Source organism: Bufo gargarizans, chromosome 2 (assembly GCF_014858855.1).
Source record: "Bufo gargarizans isolate SCDJY-AF-19 chromosome 2, ASM1485885v1, whole genome shotgun sequence".
NCBI lineage: Eukaryota > Metazoa > Chordata > Amphibia > Anura > Bufonidae > Bufo > Bufo gargarizans.
Window position 1 is genome coordinate 412,400,434 of NC_058081.1, and position 17,423 is coordinate 412,417,856.

General features: G+C 42.8%; 1 protein-coding gene across 3 annotated transcripts in view; it reads left to right on the top strand.

The window, feature by feature from the left end:
- The window catches only part of DOCK2 (dedicator of cytokinesis 2), a 1,177,826-nt gene that overhangs the window by 243,827 nt on the left and 916,576 nt on the right, over nt 1-17,423 (top strand). The gene's annotated exons all lie outside the window — the stretch shown is intronic.

The following is a 17,423-nucleotide window of genomic DNA, read 5'->3' on the forward strand; positions in this document are numbered from 1 at the left end:
ACCGTAGCCATACATTTTATTTTTTTTACATTCACATAGCTGTATTAGGGCTTGATTTTTGTGAAACAAGTTGTACTTTCTAATTAAAAAATTTGATATTGTATGCAATTCAGTGAGAAGCTGGAAAATAAATCAAAATGGGGTGGAATTGGAAAAAAAGCAAATACATGATTTTATGGGTTTTCCCTATGCGTTAAAAATGACATGTTACCTTTATTCTGCGGGTCACTTCAATTACAGTGATACCACATTTATATAGTTTTTCTTGCATTGCCATATTCTGACCCCCATATTAGCTACTCTAGACATATTGGCTACATGATTACCACCTCTCCAATGTCTCTTAATTTTTTCAAAGGCCACAAAGAAAAGTTTTGGCTGATCTCTATTGTGATGCTCTTTGAAGTGTTTTGAAACAGAATGCTGTTCGTAACCCTTCACAATATTAGCCATATGTTCTGATACTCTTTTTTTTTTAAAGGTCTTTTTGTTCTGCCAATGTATTGTTTCTGACATGGACATTGTAATAAATAAATAACATCTGTTGAATCACAGGATAAATGCTCCTTAATTTGGTGTGTAAATGTGTTATGTGTTGATTTTATCGTTGATGCTTTTTTAGGAAAATTAGTGATTGTACAATTCTTAGATCTGCCACACTTGAAAAATCCTTTGAGTGAGAGCCAACTGGGTTTGGTTTCTAATGATCTTTTAAAAGATGGAGCTATTTTTAGACCTAAATTTGGGGCTCTGGTGTATGTAATTCGGGGGTTGGTTGTCAATAGAGGTCCTATGAAAAATAGAAAACTTTGCATTGCCATATTCTGACCCCCATAATAAATATAAATATATATATATATATATATATATATATATATATATATAGTTATCTCTGTCTGTGAAGCTGTATAGGGCTCATGTTTTGAATGGCTTTGAATGGTTTTTATTAATACCATTTTGGGGTGTGTATCATTTTATTTTCCTTCTGTTGCGGTGTTCACTGCATGGGATAAGTATGCTTTTAAGATGTTTTTGGATGTGGTGATGCCTATTAATTATTTTTATTGTTTATCTGAATTTATTTTTAATATGGGGCAAGGGGGATGATTTAAAATGTAAAATCTTTATATTTTTTATTTATAAAAACTTTTTAAAACTTTTTTTTAAGTCACCTTAGGGCGTTGAACGTGTAACTGTCTGATCGCTTCTTCCAATTACCGCAATTAATTACCATTGCCTATGATAGATTCATTATGTTCTTATGGATCCCTCAGGCAGCCCTGATCCTAAGGCTCCAAAGGAACATTGAGTCAATCCAAATGAAATCAGTGGCTCACCTATTCAGGATCACGGATAAGGTGCTCTATCCCAGGCGTACCCACCACCTGATAAATGACAATATGTTATGATATAGAAAAAATGGATAACACTCTATTAACTGGTGTAGTATGATAATATTGTAGTATGATAGTAATATTTGATAGTAAAGGAATATTTATTCATATAAAAAAAAAAATATATAGTAACACATCCCTACATAAAATAAAATGGGATACATAGAATCTAAAATCTGAAGATATGGCAATGTGACGTACTGTATATATCCGATCTATCTCCAATGAACAAATGATTAATAATTGGCTGGACATATAACAAAAAACAATAACTTGCAATCAGTAGGTCTTATGGTTATGCAGCTCAAAATGGACCATAAAAAAAAATCAATGGATAGTAAATAGCCCAGACAAGAGTGATAAGTGTTGGTATTAGAGACCAAAACAATGGCGTACAAAAAGCACTGGACTGTCCTGGATAAAAATCTATTGTGGTATTTTGTCCAATCAGATCTGATTGAGTATCAACTCTAAGAAAGGTATCAACTCTAAAGAAAATAATATTCTATGTGTGAAAAAAACAACAAGAGTTGATGTTTAAACATAGGGACTGAATTTTGTTCCCTTAAAGTATATAGTTATTGTTGACTATAGTTCCATCAGAATGAACTTCTGACATTTAATTTTAAAATCTTTGTAAGTGACATGTTCTAATAAAAAATACAGGTGATATTGCAGTTATATAAGAATGCTCAATTCAATCTCTATTTAATAGTACGTTACCAGTCTTCAGCAGTTGTTTGATGTCTCGTACTAGCGATGTGTTGCTGCAGTCCCCACTTGTCTCCTTACAGCTGTGCGCTTGGGTGGCGAATCGCTTTCCCCTCCGACATACCACATGGCATCCCACGTGGTTCAGAGCGCATTTGGTTATTGGTTGGTGGTGTAGTAGCAGTCTGTTCCTATGGCACTTGTAAATTAGCTGGATTTTGGGAACAAGGAGAGTCCGGTAGTAGCAGCCAAACTGTAGAAATAAGCAATGTTGGAATCTTTAGTTGTATCTCGCCAGATACGACTTGTTGGCTATTGTATATCCCCAAACGCGTTTCAGAGCACGTGCTTCTTCCTCAGTGGGTATCTATAGCCATTTAAGTTAGAAAATGTATATCTAGTCCTCAATTAGATGGCCTGGGCGGTATTCAATCCGGCCAAGTGTTGTCAAAAAGCTGGGCTGGATTATGGAAATGCTGGATTGTTCATAAAGAAAATTCACCAGTTGTTTAATATTATCTTGAGCATTGTTATAAACTCTGATGTATGTTTATTTCAAAATAAGCAGAAATAAATATATATTGTGTTGCCAAAAAACGCATGTGCGTTATCTGTGCATTATGGTGCGTTTTATGTTAAAACTGAATCTTCATAAAACCATTCATAAATATAAACAGATATCATACATAAAAGACTCTATCTAGTCTGATATCATACATAAAACCATGATAAACCATAAAGAACAGTGAAAAACATAGATTGTCTACATTATGTCACCTCTAATATATACATAATGTGTATTCTCTTACCCAGACTTGCTAAGGTAGTGGTCAGGGTATTTATTCAAAGGATGAAAGGAGTGATGGGGTAAATTGTTTCAACTATATTCAATGAAGTTTCTAATTTTTCCGATGGATAATTTTTTGCTAAGAAATGTTGTTTTAATTGATTTGCCTGTTCTTTGAATTGGATGTCTTCGGTACAGTTGCATTTTAGTCTCCTAAATTGGCTACTTGTAATGGTTAGATGGCATCTGGAGTCTGAATAGGCTGTTTCATCATTGTTGGAGATTAGGCCTATCACGGTCGTGTCATCTGCAAATTTTATAAGGGTATTGGTATTGTGAATAGGTTTTCAGTCATTTGTGAAGTGGGAGTAAAAGAGAGGGCTCAACACACAGCCTTGCGGTACCCCAGTGTTTAGTGTTAAGGATGAAGAAAAGTGCTTGCCCATGCGTACGATTTGTGGTCTTTTTGTAAGAAAATCCAGTATCCAGTTGCACAGGTGTGAGCTGAGACCCAAGTTGTTCAGTTTCGTTGCCAACTTGTTGGGAGGGATGGTGTTAAAGGCCGAGCTGTAATCAATGAACAGCATCCGCACATAGCTGTGTCTCTTCTCCAGGTGTGACAGCGCAGTGTAAAGGGTAAGTGAGACAGCATCCTCAGTTGACCTATGTGCTCTGTAAGCAAACTGGTATTGGTCCATGGAGGTGCAGATCTTGCTCTTCATGTGCCTGAGGACAGTTGTTCAAAGCACTTCATAGCAATAGGAGTGAGAGCCACCGGGCGATAATCACTTAAGGTCTTCACCCCGGCCTGTTTTGGAATTGGGACAATTGTGGAGGACTTCAGGCAAGTGGGGGCAATGGCCTGCTCTAGTGAGCTGTTAAATATACCGGTAAACACTGTTTTCAGCTGTTTAGCACAGTTTTTTAGGACTTTTCCAGGAACTTCATCAGGGCCAGCTGCTTTGTGGGGATTAATGTGGTTTAAGGCCCATTCTACCTCATGTGCTCTCAGCATCAGGGAACATGATGGAGCCTCTTGCTGGGCAAATTTGATGATAGGCAGCTCATTGTCTTTGTCAAATCGTGCAAAAAAATGATTTAGGTCATCAGGAGAGAAAGAATTTCCAGTGTTGATAGAACAGGTGTTGCTCTTATAATTCGTAATGGACTTGATACCCTGCCACATGCGTTAGGAATCAGAGCTTGTAAAATGATGTTGTATTTTAGTTTTGTAGCAGTGCTTTGCCTCCTTAATGCCCCTCTTCAGATTGGACCTGGCTGTTTTGTACTCCTCTGGGTCTCCCTTTCGGAAAGCAATGTCACGTGCCTTCAAAAGGTTATGGACATTTCTGTTTATCCACAGTTTCCTATTTGGGAAGGTCTGAATAATTTTGGTATCCGTGACATTGTCTATGCAAAATTTAATATAGGATAGGACAGAGGAGGCATATATGTTTAAGTCTGTGTGATTTTCCTTTGTAGCTGCCTGTTTATACAAATCCCAATCTGTGTCCTCAAAACAATCAGGCCAAACTCTGATTCTATGCAAAGTAGGCTTAATCCTGGTGATAAGAGGTTTGTATGCTGGAGCTAAAAACAAAGAAATGTGATCCGATGTCATGGTCTTACCTTCTTGCTGTTCTCCTTCGTTTGACATGTGCTGGCGGCCATCTTGGTTTCTGGGTTTCTTGTAGCCTCCCACCCTGCGGCTTCTCCTTCCCACTGGGAGGAGCTGGATGCCTAGCTCATATATATAGGAGGTCTGTGGCTTCAGTTCCTTGCTTGGTCCTCCTGTGTTCACATGCTTCTAAGACTGCTGCTGCTTCTGGTTCCTGATCCTGGCTTCGTCTGACTACCCTGCTGGTTCCTGATCCAGGCTTCGTCTGACTACCCTGCTGGTTCCTGATCCAGGCTTCGTCTGACTACCCTTCTGGTTCCTGACCTCTGGCTTCGCAAGACCCTGCTTCGGTTTAGCCATCCGTTTGGACTTTTGCCTTACAGCGTGATTTTCAATAAAGCCTTCTTATTTCCACTTATCTCTTGTTGTACGTCTGGTTCATGGTTCCATGACATCCGACCTGCCAAGATGGGGAGCAGGTGATGCTGTATAAGCATTTGCTATGTTGCAATAAACACGGTCCAATGTATTTCTCCCCCTAGTTGGGAATTTAACAAACTGGTAGAATTTGGGGAGCACAGTTTTGAGATTGGCTTGGTTAAAATCACCCGCTAAGATGAACACTCCATCTGGATGGATATCTGGATGGTTGACAGACCAGCGGTAGCTGTCTATGACTTGCGGAAATGGGCACACACGTGGCGAACCTTAACCAGTAGCTCATGCAAATTGGGGTAGGTTTTGAGAAACCGCTGAACCACTAAGTTAAGACGTGGGCTAGGCATGGGATGTATGTGAGCTTCCCGAGCTCCAAAGCCAGCCATTATCAGACACTTCCATGCCTGGTTCTAGGTTGAGTGGCGAGAGCCACAGCTCAGTCTGGTCCCTTATCCCTTCCCAGAGCTCAGCGGTGGTATGCTGTTTGCCACCTAAGCAGAACAGCTTAAGAATGGCCTGTTGACGCTTCCCCACTGCAGTGCTGCACTGCTTCCAGCTACCAACTGATGGCTGACTGGTGCTGCAAGAGGATAATTCTGAGGTAGAAGTGGAGGAGGAGGAGGAGGAGGAGAACTGGGGGGTTGGAGCCACTAACGTAGGTGGTGGCGGAAACCCTGATAGAATTAGGGCCTACAATCCTTGTGTCGGTAGGACCTGTGCCATCCCAGGGTACGACTCGCTCCCTGCCTCCACAACATTCACCCAGTGTGCCGTCAGGGAAATGTAGTGTCCCTGGCCACAAACACTTGTCCATGTGTCAGTGGTTAAGTGGAGCGCGGCAAGCTCACACACATCCCATGCCTAGCCCACGTCTTAAACTTAGTGGTTCAGCGGTTTCTCAAAACCTACCCCAATTTGCCTGAGCGGGTGCGCCGCGTGTGTGCACATTTCCGCAAATCATCGACAGCTTCAGCTGGTCTGTCAACGCTGCAGCAGCACTTTAACTTGCCAGCTCACCAGCTGTTGTGCGACGTTAGTACGGCTGGAACTCCACTTTCCACATGTTGGCCAGGCTTTGTGAGCAGCAGAGGGCAGTAGTGGAATACCAGCTGCAACATGTCGTCACCTTTCCAGTCAGCTTCCGCTAATCAGAAGCGATGAGTGGGCATGGCCGTCTGACCTCTGTGACGTTTTAGGAAACTTTGAGGAATCAACACAGATGGTGAGCCACGATAACGCTATTATTAGCGTAACCATCTCACTTCGTCTACTCAAACGCTCGCTGCTCACAATTAAGGACGACACTTTGCATGTGAAAGAGGTGGAAATGGGGAAAGAAGACATTACACAGGGTGATTGCCAGACTCCCCTCCGTCCGTCTTCTCAGCGCGAATTGGACGATGAAGAGGAGGAGCAGATGGTGTGGGTGGGCAGAAGAGTGTGGGTGGGCAGAAGAGGAGGACGAGTATAAGGAGATTGAGAGTGATCCTCCTGATGATGACAGCGAAGCCTTGCCTGTTGGTACTCTGGCACACATGGCTGACTTACAGTTAGGCTGCCTTTCCCGTGACCCGCACGTTATACGCATTTTAGACAACACGGATTACTGGGTGTTCACCATACTCAACCCCCGCTACAAAGAGAACTTCTAATCTCTCATTCCTCAGGTGGAGAGGATGAGAAAAACTGTGCAATACCAGAAGGTCCTTGTTGCATAATTGCTCCCAACATTTCCAGCTGACAATGCTGTCAGCAGAGTCCGTACTTCCTTGGTCAACCGAGGAGGGAAGACAAGGGGAACACACAGCAGTTCCAACAGAGGCAGGGCTACGCTCTCCAAGGCCTGGGACAATTTCATGACACCCCACCAGCACCCTCACCCTGATGCGCGGCCTAGTGTCGCAAGGAGGGCAAAGTTTTGGAAGATTGTAAAGGTGTAATTAGCAGACCGTGTCAACATCCTCAGTGATCCCTCAGTGCCTACAACTACTGGGTGTCCAAGCTGGACACGTGGAACAAACGTGGAACAAACTGGCGCTCTACGCCTTGGAGGTGCTGGCCTGCACTGCAGCCAGCGTTTTGTCTGAGCGGGTATTTAGTGCTGCTGGTGGCATTATAACAGATCAACTGAAAATGCTGACATTTTGACTCTTATAAAAATGAACAAGGTCTGGATTGCCCCAGACTTCTCGATTCCACCAGATGAAAGCGGATGAACAAAGGCACTTTAAATGTGTTGTTTAATGTGCTCAATACACTGTATTCCCATGCACCCCTTCCACCACAAAAAGGTTATATGGTTAAATCTTACTTTTCTCATCCTCCTCCTCCTCTTCGATCATATCAACATGCTTATTTGTCACATATAATTTTTTACAGGGTCAGCTCACCTGCAGGCCCTCGCATATAATGTTTTACAGAGTCAGCTCACCTGCAGGCCCATGCATATAATGTTTTACAGGGTCAGATCACCTGCAGACCCTCACATATAATGTTTTACAGGGTCAGCTCAACAACAGGCCCTTACCTACAATTTTTTACAGGGTCAGTGTCACAACCAGACAGCTGAGAAGCTCTGACAGAAGCCTTTCAGAACCTCCTCCTTGAGTTTTCTTTGTTTTGAATTTCAGTTCCTCATCTCGTTAGCCTCTCTCAGCTGTCATGTAGTTGGACTGATTTCATCCCTTTAAATTCCTCCCCAAAATGCATTACTGTGCGGCTTATACAACTTCCTGGAGTGTGTGTGCATGCTGATCCTATTTTCCTGCCTTCTACAAGATAAATTCTGTACATTTATTTGTGATTTTCTGTTTGCTGGATCCCAGGTGACCCTGACTCCCTCCGTGTCTAGTGTAGGGAGCCGGTGGTCGTGTCCACTCACTATTGTAGGGTGTTCAGGTGGTATATAGTCGAGGTACGTGGATATGCGATCATCCACCAATGGGATTTTTGCATAGGCTGAGCAGACAGGGAGAGAGCCAGGTCTGAAGCAGGGGGCTCCCTTTTGTTCCTTAGTTTTGGATCCAGTGAGTCATATATTCATTTTGCATTGTCTTGTTTCCTGTACACCTTCCGTGACATTATAAGCCGCCAAAACCGTCTCAAGCATGGATCCGGTTTCACTTTTGACTGAAAGTTTCCAGGGTCTTTCATTGGAGGTAGCTGATCTCCGTAAGACTCTTTCTCAGTTTCTAGTGACCGGTTCAGCTTGCGTTCATGGAGTTTGTTCTGAGCCTAAGATCTCGCTCCCGGATACGTTCTCCGGTGGTAGTGAGAATTTTGTGCGTTTCAGAGAGGCTTGCAAACTCCATTTTCGCCTTCTTCCCCATTTCTCTGGTGATGAGGAACGGAGGGTGGGGATCATTATATCGCTGCTAAGGGGTAACGCTCAGTCGTGGGCGTTTTCGCTGCCGGTGGGGGCACGGCCCCTCCGTTCAGTGGATGATTTCTTTTTAGCCCTGGGTCAGATATATGATGATCCGGATCGTGTTGCTTTGGCTGAGTCTAGACTACGTCTGTTATGCCAGGGTAAACAATCCACAGAGATATACTGCTCAGAATTTCGGAGATGGGCAGCTGATACTGGTTGGAATGATGCTGCACTCCGAAGTCATTTTTGCCATGGTCTTTCAGAGGGATTGAAAGATGCATTTGCCTTTCATGAGAGGCCTATCTCCTTGGACTGTGCTATGTCTCAGGCTGTTCGTATTGACAGGCGTCTTAGAGAGAGAGGAGAGATCTCTCCTTCCTGTCATACTCAGTCCCAGGACAGTGCTGCAGTCTCATTCTATGCGCAGGGGTCTCAGTCGCTGTCAGCCCCTTCTAAGCAGGAGCCCATGCAGCTGGGGTTGATTGCCTCTGACAATAGAAGATTCAGCCCGCATGGGAAGGTTTGTTTTTGTTGTGGAGGTATAAATCATTTGGCAAATGTTTGTCCCTCTAGGAGATTCAGGCAGTTTTCTGGGAGTAATAAAGAAACAAAAAGGAAAAAATCTTTTAAAAATGTTCCATCTGTTACTATTGGCAGGGTTGAGGTGGAAATTGAAGGTTTTCCGTTTGCTTGTAGTTCCCGTTTTGTCCTGCCTGCCAGGGTGGCGCTAGAGAGCAAGAACATTTTTTGGGAGATTTTTGTAGATAGTGGAGCAGCTGTCAATCTCATTGATAATCATTTTGCGATAACTCATGGTTTCCAGGTGTGCACTTTGGGAAAGGATATTCCTGTTTTTGCTATTGATTCCGCTCCACTTTCTCAGAAATCATTAAAGGGCATAGTTCACAATATTCGTTTAATTGTGAGTGATGCTCATGTTGAGGATGTGTCATGTTTCGTCCTTAGCGGATTACCTACTCCTCTTGTGTTGGGGCTAACCTGGCTCACTAAACATAACCCCACCATTGATTGTCAAGCAAGACAAATAAATGGTTGGAGTGACTTTTGCAGAGAGAATTGGCTCACGACATCTGTTTCTGAGGTTTCTACTAAGACTGTACCATCTTTTCTCTCTGAATTTTCGGATGTCTTCTCTGAGAGTGGAGTTCAGGATTTGCCCCCGCACAGGGAGTACGATTGCCCTGTTAATCTCATCCCAGGCGCCAAGCTGCCTAAATCTCGTTTATACAACCTCTCCCAACATGAAAGGGTCGCTATGCGTGCTTATATCTCTGAGCATCTGAGAAAAGGACACATACGACCCTCGAAGTCACCTGTTGCCGCTGTTTTTTTCTTTGTTAAGAAAAAAGATGGTTCTTTAAGACCTTGTCTGGATTTCAGGGAGCTGAACAGTATCACTATTCCTGACCCTTATCCGCTTCCTCTGATCCCGGACCTGTTTAACCAGATTGTTGGGGCTAAAGTCTTTTTCAAGTTAGATCTAAGAGGAGCATACAACCTGGTCAGGGTCAGAGAAGGAGACGAATGGAAGACGGCCTTCAATATTCCTGAGGGCCATTTTGAGAATTTGGTTATGCCTTTTGGTTTGATGAATGCCCCAGCCGTTTTTCAGCATTTCGTGAACAGCATTTTTTATCATTTAATGGGGAAATTTGTATTAGTGTATTTGGATGACATTTTGATTTTTTTCTCCTGATTTCAAAACTCATAAGGAACACTTACGTCAGGTCTTGCTCATCCTGCGGGAGAATAAATTATACGCGAAACTGGAAAAATGTGTGTTTGCGGTTCTAGAAATTCAATTTCTGGGGTTTCTTCTCTCCGCTTCTGGTTTTCGCATGGACCCCGAGAAGGTCCGCGCTGTGCTTGAGTGGGAGCTTCCTGAGAATCAGAAGGCGCTGATGCGTTTTTTGGGCTTTGCCAATTATTACAGGAAGTTTATTTTGAATTTTTCCTCTATTGTTAAATCAATCACTGATATGACCAGAAAGGGGGTAGATTTTTCTTCCTGGTCGGTAGAGGCGCGTAAGGCCTTTTCTAATATCAAGGAGAGTTTTGCTTCCGCTCCCATCTTGGTACAACCTGATATTTCTCTACCCTTCATAGTTGAGGTTGATGCTTCTGAGGTGGGTGTGGGTGCGGTCTTGTCTCAGGGTTCCTCTCCTGCCAAATGGCGAACGTGTGCCTTTTTCTCAAAGAAACTCTCCTCCGCAGAGAGAAATTACGATGTGGGAGATAGGGAATTGTTGGCCATCAAGTTAGCTTTTGAGGAATGGCGCCATTGGCTAGAGGGAGCCAGACACCCTATTACCGTGTTTACTGACCATAAAAATCTGGCCTACTTGGAGTCAGCCAAGCGTCTGAACCCGAGCCAGATAGTCTTTGTTCTTTTCAAGGTTTAATTTTGTTGTCACATTCCGCCCTGGGGTTAAGAATGTGAAGGCAGATGCCCTGTCACGTTGTTTTCCGGGAGGTGGGAATTTTGAAGACCCGGGTCCCATTTTGGCTGAAGGTGTGGTGGTCTCTGCTCTTTTTCCTGAATTGGAGGCAGAGGTGCAGGCAGCCCAGTCAGAGGCTCCTGATCTTTATCGTCCTGGGAGGTTGTTTGTGCCTTTCACTTTAAGACACAAGATTTTTAAGGAACACCACGATACGGTCCTTGCTGGGCACCCGGGGGTAAGAGCCACAGTGGATCTCATCGCTCGGAGATTCTGGTGGCCTGCGCTTCGTAAGTCGGTTGAGGGTTTTGTGGCAGCCTGCGAGACTTGCGCTCGTGCCAAAGTCCCTCATTCACGGCCATCAGGTCCTCTCCTTCCCTTACCCATTCCTTCCTGTCCTTGGACACATCTGTCCATGGACTTCATAACGGACCTGCCTCGTTCCTCGGGGAAGACTGTGATTCTGGTGGTGGTGGACCGTTTTAGCAAAATGGTGCATTTCATCCCTTTTACTGGTTTGCCCAATGCTAAGACGCTGGCGCAGGCATTTATTGATCACATTGTCAAATTGCATGGTATTCCTTCAGACATAGTCTCTGATAGGGGCACGCAGTTTGTTTCCAGATTCTGGAAGGCTTTCTGTTGTCGCTTGGGGGTTCGGTTGTCATTCTCTTCTGTTTTCCACCCGCAGTCGAATGGCCAGATAGAGCGCGTCAATCAGAATCTGGAGACATATCTGCGCTGTTTTGTGGCGGAGAATCAGGAGGATTGGTGTTCTTTTTTGTCCCTTGCTGAGTTTGCTTTAAATAACCGTCGTCAGGAGTCCTCTGATAAGTCACCATTTTTTGGTGCATATGGGTTTCATCCGCAGTTTGGGACTTTCTCGGGAGAGGGGTCTTCTGGTTTACCTTTGTCTTCTATTTGGCAAAAGATTCAGGATAATCTAAAGAGCATGAGTGAGAGATATAAGCGTGTGGCAGATAAGAGACGTGTGCCTGGTCCGGACCTGAATGTTGGTGATCTGGTGTGGTTGTCTACCAAGAATATCAAATTGAAGGTTCCCTCCTGGAAGTTGGGTCCTAGGTTTATTCTGTCTGTCATCAATCCTGTTGCCTACCGTCTTGATTTTTCTCAGACTTGGAAGATCCATAATGTTTTTCATAAGTCCTTATTGAAACCTTATGTTCAACCCATTGTACCCTCGCCTTTGCCTCCTCCTCCGATTATGGTTGATGGGAATCTTGAATTTCAGGTCTCTAGGATTGTGGATTCTCATCTTGTCCGCGGTTCTCTCCAGTACCTCGTTCATTGGGAGGGTTATGGTCCTGAGGAGAGGATGTGGGTCCCAGTGACGGACATTAAGGCCACTCGTCTTATCAGGGCTTTCCATAGGTCCCATACTGAGAAGGTGGGCTCTGAGTGTCCGGAGTCCATTCGTAGAGGGAGGGGTACTGTCACAACCAGACAGCTGAGAAGCTCTGACAGAAGCCTTTCAGAACCTCCTCCTTGAGTTTTCTTTGTTTTGAATTTCAGTTCCTCATCTCGTTAGCCTCTCTCAGCTGTCATGTAGTTGGACTGATTGCATCCTATTAAATTCCTCCCCATAATGCATTACTGTGCGGCTTATACAACTTCCTGGAGTGTGTGTGCATGCTGATCCTATTTTCCTGCCTTCCACAAGATAAATGCTGTACATTTATTTGTGATTTTCTGTTTGTTGGATCCCAGGTGACCCTGACTCCCTCCGTGTCTAGTGTAGGGAGCCGGTGGTTGTGTCCCCTCACTATTGTAGGGTGTTCAGGTGGTATATAGTCGAGGTACGTGGATATGCGATCATCCATCATTGGGATTTTCGCATAGGCTGAGCAGACAGGGAGAGAGCCAGGTCTGATGCAGGGGTTTCCCTTTTGTTCCTTAGTTTTGGATCCAGTGAGTCATATATTCATTTTGCATTGTCTTGTTTCCTGTACACCTTCCGTGACAGTCAGCTCACCTGCAGGCACTCACCTACAATCTTTTACAGGGACAGCTCAACTTCTGATGACGACAGCGAAGTCTTGCCTGTTGGTACTCTGGCACACATGGCTGACTGCATGTTAGGCTGCCTTTTCCACGACCCGATTACTGGTTGTTTACCCTTCTCTACCCCCGCTACAAAGAGTACTTCTCATCTCTCCTTCCTCTGGTGGAGAGGACAAGCAAAACGGTGCTATACCAGATGTCCTTGTTGACAAAAATTGCTCCAAAGTTGAGAGAGCAGACATCCTCTCTAGGCGATCGGAATGTGCGATCGCCTAGAAGTTATCTAGAGTCAACAAAGCGGCAGCAGGCCCTCACCTACAAGTCCAGTCTCAGTAGCCAAGAGTCTGGTCAACACAATCCTCTCAATGATGGAAAACTGGGTGAACTTTGTGGAGGCCGGGAGCAAGTTGGCTGCTGGCACCAGACTTGCCCTCCAATAGCTCCTTGTTATCGGAAAGTGTACTCATTCCAATGACAGGCCTCTTGTTATTTATGGTCACTACCTCCCAGAGTCGGGAGTGGGTAATTTCTGCACACCTGCTGCCTTCCTTGGATGCTTGTGCTTTAATAACTTTACCCACCCTCTCTGGGTGGTTCACAATTAGGAAAAAATAGGGGAAATGTAACAACAGTCAATCAGATTTCATCCATTGAACTCCCTTGGATGTGGTAGTCCTTTCTCAGGCTCCTTCTCCGGCATCAACCCTGATTCCCCGTTACCCATGATCACCATGGTAGGCGCAGAAAAGAACATCAAAAGCTGATAGGGCAGACATCCAAATGGATCCTTGCTGTCACGGGGACGTGCAGTCGCCCAGAGGTTATCTAGAGTCACCAATGCGGCAGCAGGCCCTCGTCCCTAATGTTTTAGATGGTCAGATCACCAGGCCCTTGCTCAAGGGTGTGTATGATGCCCTCCTTTATGTGTAACAAAGGGTGCTTTGGAGTGCCGGTTCCTTGTGATTTTTGTCAACCCTTTCACTTAGTGCATAGGCTTTATGAGTGTAGGAGTCCCACTACCTGCACTATTGTACCACAATGTTAATGAGGCCCTCCATTATGTGATATATAGCACTTGCACTTTATATACAAGTAAATATACAGTAAAGAATGTTTTTTTTTTTTTCAGTTTTGTGCGTATTATTGTCAGTCTGTAAAAGTGGCATACTACTCGGACAACATGGTTCCCAGCAGCAACCTAGGAGTCCAAGATGCATCCAGACATCCTCCCCATGCTTTTTCTGAACCATTTCGGTGGTGTTTCCATCAATTTCTGACCTTTTCCTATGAACCAGACACCCTCCCCTCTTCAGAGTAGGGGGTGCCTGCTTTAATGCTTGGGTTCTCCCATTGACTTCCATTATACTGAGCACCCGAGCATCCCGATGTTTTCGACCAGAGCACCCGAGCACTTTGGTGCTTGAGCAACATTATTGGATACCTAATCTAGGGGCCTTCACTCCACCAAGGCCAGGCACCTTGGTGACATGTTCCCGATGCAAACAAAAACCCCTTCTAGAATGCTTCCTGCAGCATTCTGGGTGACACATATCTCCTATCATAAATGACTCTTGTCACTGCCTCACAATATATTTGTTCAAATTTATTGTGGGCTCTACAATCTTTAAAAACCTTTGAAATTAAAATTGCCAAAGGAAAAGATTGCATTTTGCATGCATGGGAGCACATTCCTGCTGTAGACGAAGAACCTGCTGTTGTCAGAGGTTTCAAGTTTTTTTTTTTTTTGCCCCAGTCTGGCAGGGAGCCTATTCCTGGGAATACATTCCTGCTGCAAACAAAGAACCTGCTGCTGTCTGTTCTGGCTGAGTTTGGCCGAGCTATGTGTAGAGCTTATACTACAGCATTACCATTTACCTGCTGTGGCTGTCTGTCCGGATCCTGCTGAGGAGAATCAGCATGGATCACTTTTTCGCCCTTAGACTTTGTCAACTATCAAATACTTTATTTCTCTTAACCTGTTGGGGACACATGATGTACCGGTACGTCATGATGTTCCGGTACTTAACACCTTAGGGACCGGGCTCATTTTCACCTTAAGGACCACGCCATTTTTTGCAAATCTGACCAGTGTCAATGCATGTGGTGATAACTTTGAAACGCTTTGACTTATCCAGTCTATTCTGAGATTGTTTTTTCGCACATATTGTACTTCATGACACTGGTAAAATGGAGTAAAAAATAATAATTTTTATTTATAAAAAAATACCAAATTTGCCAAAAATGTTGAAAAATTTGGAAATTTCCAAGTTTCAATTTCTCCACTTCTATAATACATAGTAATACCTACAAAAATTGTTATTACTTTACATTCCCCATATGTCTACTTCATGTTTGGATCATTTTTGGAATGATATTTTATTTTTGGTGGATGTTACAAGGCTTAGAAGTTTAGAAGCAAATCTTGAAATTTCTCAGAAATGTTCAAAAACCAACTTTTTAAGGACCAGTTCGGGTCTGAAGTCACTTTGTGAGGCTTACATAATAAAAACCACCCAAAAATGACCCTATTCTAGAAATTACACCCCTCAAGGTATTCAGAACTGATTTTTACAAACTTTGTTAACCCTTTAGGTGTTCCACAAGAATTAATGGAAAATAGAGATACAATTAAAAAATTTCACTTTTTTGGCAGATTTACCATTTTAATAATTATTTTCCAGTTGCAAAGCAAGGGTTAACAGCAAAAAAAACCTCAATATTTATGGCTCTGATTCTGTAGTTTACAGAAACACCCCATATGTGGTCATAAACAGGGCGCAGAAGGAAAGATATGCCATACGGTTTTTGGAAGGAAGATTTTGCTAGACTGTTTTTTTGACACCATGTCCCATTTGAAGCCCCTCTGATACACCCCTAGAGTAGAAACTCCAAAAAAGTGACACCATTTTGGAAACTACAGGATAGGGTGGCAGTTTTGTTGGTACTAGTTTAGGGTACTTATGATTTTTGGTGTATTACACTTTTTGTGAGGCAAGGTAACAAGAAATAGCTGTTTTGCCACAGTTTTAATTTTTTGTTATTTACAACATTCTTCTGACAGGATAGATCATGTGGTATTTTTATAGAACAGGGTGTCATGGACGTGGCGATACCTAATATGTATACTATTTTTTTATTTATTTATGTTAGTTGTACACAATGATTTCATTTTTGAAACAAAAAAAATGTCTTAGTGTCTCCATAGTCTGAGAGCCATAGTATTTTCAGTTTTTAGGCGATTATCTTGGGTAGGGTATGATTTTAGCGGGATGAGATGACGGTTTGATTTGCATTATTTTGGGGTGCATATGACTTTTTGATCGATTGCTATTACAATTTTTGTAATGTAAGGTGACAAAAAAAACTTTTTTTAATTTTTTTTTACGGTATTCATCTGAGGGGTTAGGTCATGTGATATTTTATAGACTAGGTTATTACGGACGTGGCGATACCTAATATGTATACTTTTTTTTAGTTATGTAAGTTTTGCACAACTATTCCATTTTTGAAACAAAAAAAAAATCATGTTTTAGTGTCTCCATATTCTGAGAGCCATAGTTTTTTCAGTTTTTGGGCGATTTTCTTAGGGAGGGTCTAATTTTTTGCGGGATCAGATGACGGTTTGATTGCCACTCTTTTGGGGTGCATATGACTTTTTGATCGCTTGCTATTGCACTTTTTGTGATGTAAGGTGACAGAAAATAGCTTTTTTTACACCATTTTTTTTTTTTTTTGCGGTGTTCACCTGAGGGGTTAGGCCCTGTGATATTTTTATAGATAAGTGTATTACGGATGCGGCAACACCTAATATGTATACTTTTTTTTATTTAATTTACACAATAACAGCTTTTAAAAAAAAAAAAAAGATGTTTTAGTGTCTCCATATTCTGAGCCATAGATTTTTTCTTTTTTGGGCTATTGTCTTAGATAGGGGCTAATTTTCTGCGGGATGAGGTGATGGTTAGATTGGTAGTATTTTGGTGGGCTTACGCCTTTTTGATAGCTTGCTGTTGTACTTTTTGTGATGTAAGGCGACAAAAAAATTGTTTTTAATTTTTATTTTTTACGGTGTTCATCTGAGGAGTTAGGTCATGTGTTTTGTTTTTAGAGCCAGTCGATACTGACGAGGCAATACCTAATATGTCACCTTTTTTTCCTAATTATTATCAATTTCTTTTTAATTTTTGGGGGGAAAATGCTGTTTTTGTTTATTTTTACTTTGAATTTTTTTGGTGGGAAACTTTATTTTTTCAACTTTATGTTACCTTTATTTTTTTTCCCACTTTGGGACTTCAACTTTTGGAGGTCTAATCCCCTTTACAATGCATTCCAATACTTCTGTATTGGAATGAATTAACTGTATTAGTAATACAGTGTGTATTGCTCATACAGCTACTGGCCTGTGAGATCCAGGGGGTTGAATCTCACAGGTTCGTCACAGGAAGGCAGCGCCGATGCCTAAGGAAGGCATTGCGCTGCCTTCCATGCCATTCGGTCACTTATTCAGTCATATGACGTATGACAGCACAACTACACTGAAACATGGGTGGCCGCTATTAAATGGACGGGCCCAGTTAGAGTTCTGACCTCTACCCAATTGAGATGCTGTGGCATGACCTCTAGA